Genomic DNA, 11,391 nt, shown 5'->3' with positions numbered 1-11,391 from the left:
CTGGCCCATCACCAGAGCACCTGAGCACGTCTAACCGCGGCTGTTATTCTGACACCGATCAGCGGCGGGCAGGACACACCCCTCCTCCCGTCTGCTTGTGTCACGGCTGCTCTGCTAGTCGCAAGCGAGCCCAGGACCGGGGGGGGGAGGGGCTGCTTGAAATACGAGACCCAAAGCCCTGCAGGCTGGGCTCGGTTTAAAGCGTCTCCCCGCCGCCCCCTCGTTTCCACTGCGGTTTTCTTCTTGCGTAGCAGCTCTACGCATCACGCCGCCCACACTGGCCCATGCAGGGGCAGCCAGACCTGCCCGCCCGGCCCCCTTGCACTGGCTGAGAGGCGCCGAGATCCAAAGCCGCGGGATCCCGTCCCCTGTGCCCCGCGCTGGGTCGGGGCAGCATCGTCTGCGCTCCCCGCCGCCGCCAGGTCCATGCCCGCCCCGGGGGTTTCCCGGCCACGCCCGCTGGCGGGCAGGTTCCCGTCTCCGGGCTCGGGGAGAAGCCCCGCGCCGCAATCCCACCCCCGGCTTGCATTGCAACCCCGCCTCGTCCGCGCTGCTGCCCTCCAGTCCCGAGGCCCTGCCCCACCTGGCAAGCGGGCATCCAATCAGTGCCTGGCTTATTGTTGTCAGGTAGCCGCGGCCTCCCGACCAATCAGAAGCTTAAACCCGTTGCTACAGCAACAGCGTCTTAGAAACAGGTGAGCGAAGGAGAGAAGTTCGGGGGGGAGCGGAACGTGCCCCCCTTCCCCGCCCTCCCCCGGCCCAGCCTGTCCCCAGCTCAGAGCGGGGCGAGCGCCGCCGGCCGAGCAGGTAACTCGCGCCTCCCCCTCACATCCCTGCAACGGGGGTGGGGGGCGACTTGGGGATGGGTGCGGGGGAGAGACCCCAAGAGCCGGTGGAGCCTGGAGGCGGATGGGGGAGAAGGGCGGGAGGGGCAGGAGCCGGGACCCTGCACTGGTCCCGGGGAAGTTCAAAAAGCAGCTGCAGGGCAATGGGGCTGGTGTGTAGGGGGCACCTTGGCTGCACCGAGCTGTTCGCTGGACAGACGGGTTGCCAACCCTCCACGATTGTCCTGGAGCCTCCGGGAATTGAAGATGAATCTTTAATGACAGAAGATTGTGTCAGGCGACGAAAGCTCCCGGAATACGTCCAACCAAAAGGGGCAGCCCTGGCCCTGGACTGTCCCCCCCTTTTCTCACGCAGCAGTGATAAAGCAAGGAGGGCTGGACAGGACTTTGCAATGTACGGCAGCCTTTGAGTAGGTTAAAGTAGACTGTAGTTATATCATTATCTCAGCATTTTTTTTGCACTTTTTTTCTTCAATTGTAACAAGAAAAGAGATATTTAGCCTCTTCTTCGGGTGTGTAATGCTCGAATTCTGCACCTACTTTAAGTACGTGAGCAGGCCCATTGACTTCTGGGCGGAACTAAAGTTAGCACATGTTTAAAGTCAAGCATGCACTTAGCTATTTGCACTCTTGGAGCCTAAAGAAAATTAAAAGGCAGCTTATTTCAAAAATGCTAAAAAGAAATCCTTTCTATGCACAACATGCCTGTGCAAGTAATTTTCACTAGGTATCATTGAGGCCCAGGGCTCATCGACGCCACAGAGATCCTCAGCTGTGCGGAGTTTAAACTCAATACACTTTACTCCTGTATGGGAATTCTGTACCATTGTACACATGCAGAATTCATGTCCCCTGCATATTTTTTCCCGCCACAGAAAATACATTGTGCTGAGGAGGCACTGCAATTACACATTTCGCCCACCAGGGGCTACTGTGGCACCAGAAAAGAGGGCAGCTGGACCTTGGTCAAAGCAGCCAGCCCTGGAGAGGGAAGGGGAGAGGCTACTTTCCTCACAGCACCCTGCTTGCACGGCTAGGGTGAGGAGGCACGGGATATGTGTTGGGATGGACAGCATGGGGCACATCGGGCTTTTGGGGGGTCACATAGACTGGGGTTCAGAAGGGCTAGTGGGAGGAACAGATTGGGGCAGGTGCACAGGAGCTAGTGGGATGACAGCATTGAGCCAGGCGCTGAATGGGAGGCGGGTGCTGGGCCTCACGGGAACAGGGGGAGGGAGGTGGTTGAGTGGGGGTGCAGGGACACATGGGGGAGGGGGAGTGCAAGGACACACAGGGATAGGGGCAGAGGTGCCCGACTTAATGGGAGAGGCGAGGGCTCAGCCAGGGTCTGCATGGGGGAGGCTCCCCACCTCCCTAACAATCCCTCCCCCTCCAAAAAAACCTGTTCCATACCTCTCCCACCCACACCCAACAACCCTCCAGGTTCACACCCAGGCTCCTTCCCAGCAATTACTTCCTGGTCCCTCAGCTCCTCCATTACCCCGACTCCCCCAAACCTTTGCACTGCTTCTGAGTTGTGAGGGACATACATTTCTGTATGTTAGTTTAAATGAATTATTACTCAAAGTTCTGTATTAATATGCCTAGTAAGGAATCTATTTGTCAAAAATATTTTCTGAATCTTTTTTTTTTTTGGTCTGTAATGTTACAGGTATACTTGCTGACAGGTATTTTGAAATAAATTACCAAAATAATTGAAACTGGTGTGATTATATTGAGTTATTTTGATAATAATAATAATAATGCAGAATTTTAAAATATTGTGTGCTGAATTTTTAATTTTTTGGTGCAGAATTCCCCCAGGAGTGACAGTTGAGCAAAGAAGGAAGGAAAGGTGGCTTTTGCTGCTCCTCTACATCTGGGGCTGAGGATCTGGTTCCAAGAGTTTAGCAGGACTAAAAAAAAATTCAACATTTATATGGCTAATGAGAGCATCCGCAGTTGCCTTGGATAGGATTGAAAATTATTTTTTTACAAATGGATATAAACCCCTGTACTTCAGAGAATAAAGCATCCTCTAGTCACCCTGGATTAGGAAGAAACTTCCCCTATGTGCAGGTTATTCCACAACTGTCCATTCTGTCCCTGGAAAGCTCTGTTGTATTAATTTAGCTGGAATATATGGGCCCAAAGAGTAAAAGGTGTTACTGTTCAATATTAAACATTTTTAAACAGAGGTTTAAACTGCATTTTGGTATACAGAGCCTTTAGCCTGCTTAGGATCCTGTTTGCCATACTTTTAAACATACCTTTAAAATCCTTTTAACCCTTTATTAAAGATACAGGGAAAAAAGGAAAAAACAGTTGAAATGTAAACTATTAAGTAAGGTTTTCATTTTAACAATATCCTTTGTTCCCTTTCTCTTTAGCTCAAGAGAGTTTTTAGAAGGAAAAAGGACCCCTTGACTGACAGTGTCTTTGGTAGGGTAACCACATAGCAAGTGTGAAAAATCAGGACACTTTTTTTTCTGGGGGGAGAGTGGGTAATAGTTGCCTCTATAAGACAAAGCCCCTAATATTAGGATGGTCCCAATAATATTGGGATGTCTGGTCACCCTAGATGGTAACAGTCTCCTTTTGGGGAAAAGAGAAGAAGTTAGTTGAGATGGGTGGAGCTTTCGTTGTTAAAATCTAACCCCATTTTGTAGAAGACAAAACAAGGCAAACATATACAAAGAGGAAAGAAAAGAACATTAAAGCCAGAAAAAATGTAGCTTCTGTCTCTGGTGACTCTCACTTGCAGCCTCAAAACTGGAGAAACAGGCAGAGCGCATGGTCTTATCAGCCACTTTGAGACATGGCAAACTTGCACCATCAGGATGTTTAGGGCATTGCTTTTTGCTGCCTATTCCTGTTCACAAGCTTATAGCAGCTTTGCAAAATGTATAGTCTTGGTTGGCTAAGCCAGACTCTTATCAGACAGAAGGAAAGAGGAGAGAGAGAAAAAAGAAGAAATAAGGTGGGGAAGGGAAAGGAGGAGAAGAAAACAAAAGAAGTCTCACATCTGAGTTGATATCTGGGATTCAGCTAGAGCCCATGGAGGTGGGGGTGTCATCTAGGTTCCTCTCTCTGGCCCAGTCTGGTCAGGACAGCTCTTAGAATTAGGATAAAGAAGATCTGGGGTTCTAGGCGATAGTAGGGGTAGCAGCCATGATGGTGAAGCTCGCTCCTTCCCCTTCTCTGATCTTTCAGTCAACCAACATCATGGTAGCTTCAGTCTGTTTGTCCATCAATTTTCCTTTCAAAATCTCTTTTTGAGATTTTTAAACACACCAGAAAGGTGTGAAGGGCATCCTCACATTATTTTGCCCATCAGTTATGTCTAAATACCAGATTAACTGATTTCTGATCCCACACTGTTCTGTCTTTGTTTTTTGGTGCAGCAACCTCATCATATGAGGCTATGATTACCACTTTCTTCATTCATTTTTAGCCAAGTTTGTTTTTAAATATCCTTTCACTCAATCTAGCATCCTTAAGGACAGCAGGGTGGGGTTTTGGGGTTGTGGGTTTTTTTTTTTTTTTTTTTTTTTGCATTATTCCATTTTTTCTGGCATTCTCACCCTTTAGGAAAAAATCTTTGATTCCAAGCCAACACAATTTTTCATAAAGAAACTTTCTTTCCATAGAATATTGTCCACAATGGCATAGGACATGATCAACAGCTTCTTTGGTTTGGCACACATAACACAGCCCATCTTTATGTCTTTTTAATAAGTTTAACTTATCATTTATGGCAAAATGACCTGTTAACACTCTATAAATGACTATTTCACTTTTTCTAACCTGACTTTGGAGTGTAATATTTCCTTTGATTTTTGAGCATACTCCATAAGACCTTTGTTCTTTTGTTTCCTTAGTCCATAGTTCTTGCCATTCCTTCGCAAGCTCCTTTGTGACCACACTTTTAAATTCTTGACAAGTTAAGGGTATTTTTTTTGCTGCTTTGTCAGCCATTTCAATTCCACCTATTCTGATATGCGCCAGAATCCATGCTTTTGTTACACACAGATATCTGCTTGCATTATTTCTATAGTTAGGGACATTATTTCACTGATTATGTAATTTTTGATTTCCAAAATCCCTGTTCTGATTATCATAATGCCAGACAAGTAATCAGATAAAATTAAAGCTGCAGCCAGACATGCATCTCTAATCCAGGTTAGTGCCAATATTATCCCCATTAGTTCAGCCATCAGAACAGTCACATTAATACAATAGCCTTTTAGATTTCTGGATTCTAAGGCTAGGAACATAAAATGCTGTTCTCATCTACCTGTGCTGTCATCTTTTGACCCATCTGTATAGATTTGACAAAGCTGTCCCCATTTTTCTAAATAAATTCAGAAATTTAATTGGTCATAATGTATATCTTTTTCCCTTCCTTCAGTTTTTTTGAACAGTTCCAAATCCACAAATGGAGGAATAACTGTTCAGCTGTCGTTTGATTTTTCATGACTAAAATTTTTTAGGTCTCTCAATTTTTCTTTTTTATATATCTCCTTTACCCATTTTTTTACCCTGATAGTATGAGGAAGCCTGTGACAATCCAGATAATTTTATCTACTAAACTCCCAGCAATCCTCATAAATCTGTTGTGTACTTCTGTTTTCATGATTCCCTTTTACCTTTGTGCAAAAGGTTAGCTTTAATAGTTTCATCCTTTGATTTATAGGTGCTTCTCCAGTGGCTATTTGCAGAGCACACACTGGTGTTGTTATCATTGCACCATGTGTCAATTGCAGGGCTTAGGACTGCATCAGTTGCAAGTTTTTAAGAGTTGTTTTTGAGGCTGACTCGAAAGCTTGGTATCCGTAATCTAAAACTGGTTTTATCAATGCTTTATGCATCATCCCCAATACCTTCTTACTTGCACCTCATTTGTTTTCAGCTACACTTTAAAGTAAGTTCATTCTACTTGTACATTACTGTATACTATCTGTGTGACCTTTCCAAGTTAATTTATTATCGCACACTCTTCCTAGGAACATAAGCTTTTGAACTATCTGAATTTTTCACCATAAAGAATTAAGTCCCAGTCATCCCTAATTTTCTTTCTGGTGAAAAGCATTCACTTAGGGTATGTCTACACTGCAATTAAACACCATGGCTGGCCCATGTCAGCTGACTTGGGCTCCCAGAGTTCAGGCTGTGGGGCTGTAAAATTGCAGTGTGGACATTTGGGCTTGGGCTTGGGCTTGGGCTTGGGCTGGAGTCCAGGCTCTGAGACCTTCCGTCCACTGGGGTTTCAGAGCTTGGGCTCCAGCCGAAGCCCAAACATCTACACCACAGTTTTGTAGCCTGAGCCCTGTGAGCCCAAGTCAGCTGACACGGGCCAGCTGCGGGTGTTTAACTGCAGAATAGACACACTTTTTGTTTTTGCAAGAGAGAATTTAAATCCTCACTCTTTTCCCCACTTGGAAATTATCTATAGTGCCTCATTTGTCTTTTCCATGGCTACTTTAAGTCTTTTGTGCTTAGTCCGTATAACACAGTTATCTGGGAAAAGGGAAATACCTATTCCAATCTGCACACTTTCTGGGTGGTCATTTATCATAATGAAAACCAAGTTGGGCTGATAAAACTCTCTTGTGGAATTTCATTTGTAAGCTTGTAGGTTTTTGATAAATCTGTTCCCATTTTGACTTATATAGCTGTCACTTAAAAAGTCCCTTATCCACCAAAAAATTCTCCCTTTTATTCCAATTTTGGCTAGTTTGCATAGGCCTTCCCTCCATAGTATGTCAGATGCTTTTTAAATTTCCAGGAAGACTGTTATCATGAAGCTTTTAGCCATTAAGTTTTTTTGTACCTCCGTTTCTAGTCTCACTATATAGTCAACTGCACCTTCCTTTTCTGAAACCACTTTGTACTTCAGTTTTTCTCCAAGTATTCCATTAGTCTTGCCTTTATCATTTTTTTCATGATTTTTCCTACACATGAAATGAGGGCAATACACCTGTAAACATCAGGTCTTGTAGGTACCTTGCCTGGTTTCCTAATTGGTATCAGCAGTGCTTGTTTCCATTCTACTGGTAGCAGTACTTTCCTCCATACTATTATGTAACCTCAGTAAAATCTTTAGACTTTTGACAAGTGTTGAAGCATTTCATTACTTATGTTATCTTTATCTGGAGCTGTATTTTTCTTTTTTTCTAATGGCTGCAATAAGTTCCTGCATACTAAAATTTTTGTTTAGCACATCATCAGTATATTCTCTTCACCCATTTAATAGTTCATAGTTTTCCGCAGTAAACCTCCTTTTTGTTCTCGTGAAACTCATTGCTTTGATTCATATCACTACTGACCTTTTGGAATTCTTTTGCTAAAATGTCTGCCTTCCTTTACTAAGCTGGAGATCTCAATTTAATTGTTTAGAATAAGACCAGGTATACATTTACTTCAAATTCCATTCATTCTTTAATTTACTTATATATTCTGAAAGCTTTGAATCTTTGTTCAGTTTCCCACAGAAATTTCTCCAACTTTTTTTTTATAATCCTTTGTGCCACCACCTTGCAATTTTTTTTATAATGCATTAAGGCTTTCCTTTTCATTGTGTGTTTTGCTTGTTTGTATGCCTTATTTTTTTCCTTGATTGCTAATTTGCAGTCTTCATTCCACCAGGGAACTGGATTTCTAAGTCAGGGGCAATTTGATGTTTTGTAGATGAACTGTTACTGTAATTCCTTTTATTATGTTGTAGAATTCTTCTAGGTTGTCACTTGTACAGTTACTACATAAATATTCATCAAATTTAATCTTGAAAATGCCTCAGTCAGCTTTTTGAATATTCCATCTAGAAACTGTTTCTGTGTTTTTGACATTTCCTTGGCCTTCGTACTCAATAAGCGTAGGGAAGTGATCACTTCCCATTTGGTCATCTTTATGAATTTCCAGCTGCATTTACTAGCTATATTATTTGTCGTAATTCACAAATCCAAACCAAAAAGGATCTGTCCATTGAATTAAATCTAGTAGGTGCTCCTGTATTCAATATTACCAGGTTATGCATATCAATATACTGCTTTATGCATTTACCATTTAGGTCAATTTTCTTACTTCCCCATAGCTCATTATGACTAATAAAGTCTCCTCAATTTATGAATGGGGTTTTGACATTATTAACTAGTTTTTCTCATTCTAAAATGACTAATTTTATATGTATTCTGAACATTATAAATCCATATATAAGTGTATGGGACTCAATAGCATTATATTCAAAATTTAGTTTCTGCATATCCATTTCAAGGTAACTAAGTCCCTCATTTATAAATATACAGAATCACTCTTCCTCTGGTAGCCTCTCAATCCCTCTGGAGATCATATCCCTGTGAATTGAATAGAAGTTTACTTATTAGCCATGTTTCTTGCAAACATAAACATCAGGCTTTTTCCCATTTCAAAGATGGCTTTCTTAAATTCCTGCCCATGCATTATTAAACTATGGACAATCCAGGTAAGGATTGTTAAAACCATGTTATTTAAGCTGTATTATTGCCTTCATGTAAAATCATGTGAATGCACTCTGTTGAGAGGTTGTCTATTCTTAGATATTTTTCTGCTGCTTTTGCTACGATTTTAATCCTTTCAGTTTTTTCCCCATCTGCAAGCTGTAGTCAATTATTTATGTAATGAACGCTATAAACCCTTTACCTACAAGCAATACATCATGTCCCATTCCTCTCATATTCTCCTCCCTGACCAGAGATGTGTTCTGCTGCCCCTGTACATCTTGAGTATTTTTCTATTTTCTGCAGTGGGTACCTTTTGATAGCTTCCACATATGATACTTAGTGAATTATTTTAATCTTTTGTGTTACTGTAGCTCATTCTGCTACTGCACATCGTTTATATGCTGTACTGTGCTTTCCCCCACAATTGCTGCATTTAGGTTCTGTTCCTTCTACACAGTTCTCATGTGATTGATTTCCTCCACATTTACTGCACCTCATGGTTCCCGTACAAACAATTTGACAGTTATAGAACCTGACAGTGGGGCAGGGCATGGAATATATGGTTTAACCGAGAAAGATTGATACGCCATTTGGATCCCATCCAGAAGTGTCCCACTTCTAAGTGATACGCCAACAACCATAGATGGCTGGTTTTCTCCCTCTCTTCTATCTGTAGCCATTTAACAAACAATACTTTATTTTCATTTATATTCTTCTTACTATCATCCTCAGAGAATCTTATTGGCACTCCATACATAGCCCCGCTGGCTTCCATCAGGAATATAGGCAGTTGACAAGTAACTTCCATTTCCCCTAACAGTTTTAAGAAGTTTTTCAGCTTCCTCCTTATGTCCACATTCTATAATTAGATCTCCACCCTGCATTCTTTTAGTTCTTTGTATGTCGCCATCACTTTACTTTATCCATTTTACCATTTTCAGGGGGTTAACATTTTCTATTTTCATATCTTTTATCACTGATTCGAACGTTATGAAATGGTGACTTTTCTCCTGTTTTTTGTTTCTCATTTCTATGCATTTCTTCTTCAAATCCTGATGTAGCTAGTCTTTTCCACCCCCCTCTTTTTCCTGATCTGAGACCATTCCTCATCCCCTGCTGCTTCGCCTTCATGCTCCCAGGCAACTTTCTTCCCTGTCTCTCTCCATTGTCAGTTTCAGTGTTCAACCTTCTTTCAGCTAGCAGGGTAAGGGCTTGCCACAGTCCTCTACCCAGCCTGCTCTTGAATCCCAGCCTCACTGTCATCTGCCAGACAGCAGCACTCAGCCCAGTTCCAGCTCAGCCAGCCCTTCTACAAACTCAGGCCACAGCCATCAGCCCCCCACACTGTTCTTGTTTATCAGGTATGATCTTAATACAGTCGTTGAATTATAGCAGTAGGCCTTTTTCTTTGTACTAATTCAGTTTTTATGTTTCCCTTTTACAACTTTTTCCATTAACATTTATTATTATTAGAGTTTATTTTAACACTTTATAAATGTTCACTTGCTTTTTACAGGGAAACACAATTAGGGTAAATTTGTAAGCCCAGTTATCACAAGAGCTTCCAGGTGTACAGAGATAGCATACCTGCCACCACCATTACTACTATGATCCTTTATAGTGCACTCTGCTGGCCGTGTATGCCTGCTGCTGAGAGGGGGTGGAGACCTCTTTGTGGTACTGTGTGCCCCTACTAGAAGTAAGAAAGGTGCAGCCGCTGCATTATGCAAAGAGCAGGAGCTACTATTTTGCCTGGCTTTTACAGGGCCTCATGAGGTTGGGAAGATGACTCCTTAAACCCTCACTTCAATTCAACCAGCATAAGGATGAAGCAGAATGTGGCCTTAAATATGTAAGCTTTCAAGAATCAATCTCTCCCCATCAAATCATGGAAAGAGAATGAGATGAAGTAACAGACATAGAGTAGCAGTATGTTAATTCAAGGCTTCATGATTAAATTGAGAGATGCAGATAAGCAAAGAAAGATTGTGAAAACCTCAGTTATAAGGTGTAGTTTGTGTCCTACTTGTTCTTTGTCAATTACAGTGACAAAAGGCACTATCAGTCAAATAAGGACGGAGGATAAAACAACGGGTAAATAAGTATACAAGACTCTGATCCCCTCCCGTCCCATATTATGAGAAGACGGGGGTTTAAAAAAAAAAAAAAAAAGAGAAAATGAAACCAACACACATTTTCTATCACACCATACACAATATAATAAGTACAAAAAAGATAGTTTGAGACAGTATTAGCAGTACAATAACCTAAAAAGCCAGGAAATAAAACTCAATTTGTATTTGGGAGAAAAGAAAAAGACTGCTACTGTGTACATATCATCAGACTGTTTTCTGCAATCTGCCACCAAATCAGAAATGGAATACAAAATAGAACCATTGTGTAAAACCATTCTATTCCATAATCACTGTGAAATGTACCCAGCACACAGAAACTTGATGTATGGACTTAGGGAACATTCGTATACATTGTCATTCTAATAAATAAATATAAATTGAAACAGAGAACCAGATCCTCGGCTTATGTAAATTGCTGTAGCTCCACTGAAGTCATCAAAGTCAGTGGATCTGTGCTAATCTACACCAGCTGAGGATCTGTCCCTGAAGTAATAATAGTGTAATTTTAAAAAATAATCATATGCACCAGTGTAAACCAGGAAGAACTCCACTAAATCAGGAATAGCTCCAAGGAGTTATTCCATTGAACTCAGTTGAATTATTCCTGATTTATTCATTGGAGTTATGGAGATGTAAAACTGGTGAAAGTGAGAAGGGAACCAGGACCTCAAATTAAGAGGTTCTTTTTGTTTTTGGTTTCTGCTGGACTAACATAGGGCTTGGTCCTGGTTTACTGAAGTCAAGGAAGATTTGCCATTAATTTAGCTAAGAACAGGATTGTGCCCATAGTTACCATTTCTTTGTCTTAACCTAGCTACTAGTACATACAGTTATTTCTGTCAGAGTTGTTTGAACAGTCCATTTGCTAGCAAATTGATTGATACATCTCTTTGGTGACAGAGCAAAAGGGCAGAGCAGTGTTGCTGGGTTTAT

General features: G+C 41.9%; 1 protein-coding gene across 1 annotated transcript in view; it reads left to right on the top strand.

The window, feature by feature from the left end:
- Positions 1-599: 599 nt before the first annotated feature.
- The window catches only part of EFCAB6 (EF-hand calcium binding domain 6), a 145,294-nt gene continuing 134,502 nt past the window's right edge, over positions 600-11,391 (top strand). Inside the window, exon 1 of the mRNA XM_067558983.1 lies at positions 600-695. The gene's annotated coding sequence lies outside the window, so the exon portion shown is untranslated. The remainder of the gene's footprint in view (positions 696-11,391) is intronic.

This window comes from Emydura macquarii, unplaced genomic scaffold (genome assembly GCF_026122565.2).
Source record: "Emydura macquarii macquarii isolate MOO-44397 ecotype Brisbane River unplaced genomic scaffold, CSIRO-AGI_Emac_v2 contig_2205, whole genome shotgun sequence".
Taxonomy (NCBI): Eukaryota; Metazoa; Chordata; order Testudines; family Chelidae; genus Emydura; species Emydura macquarii.
Note: the sequence above shows the minus strand (reverse complement) of the source record. Positions and strands in the feature narration are given on the sequence as shown.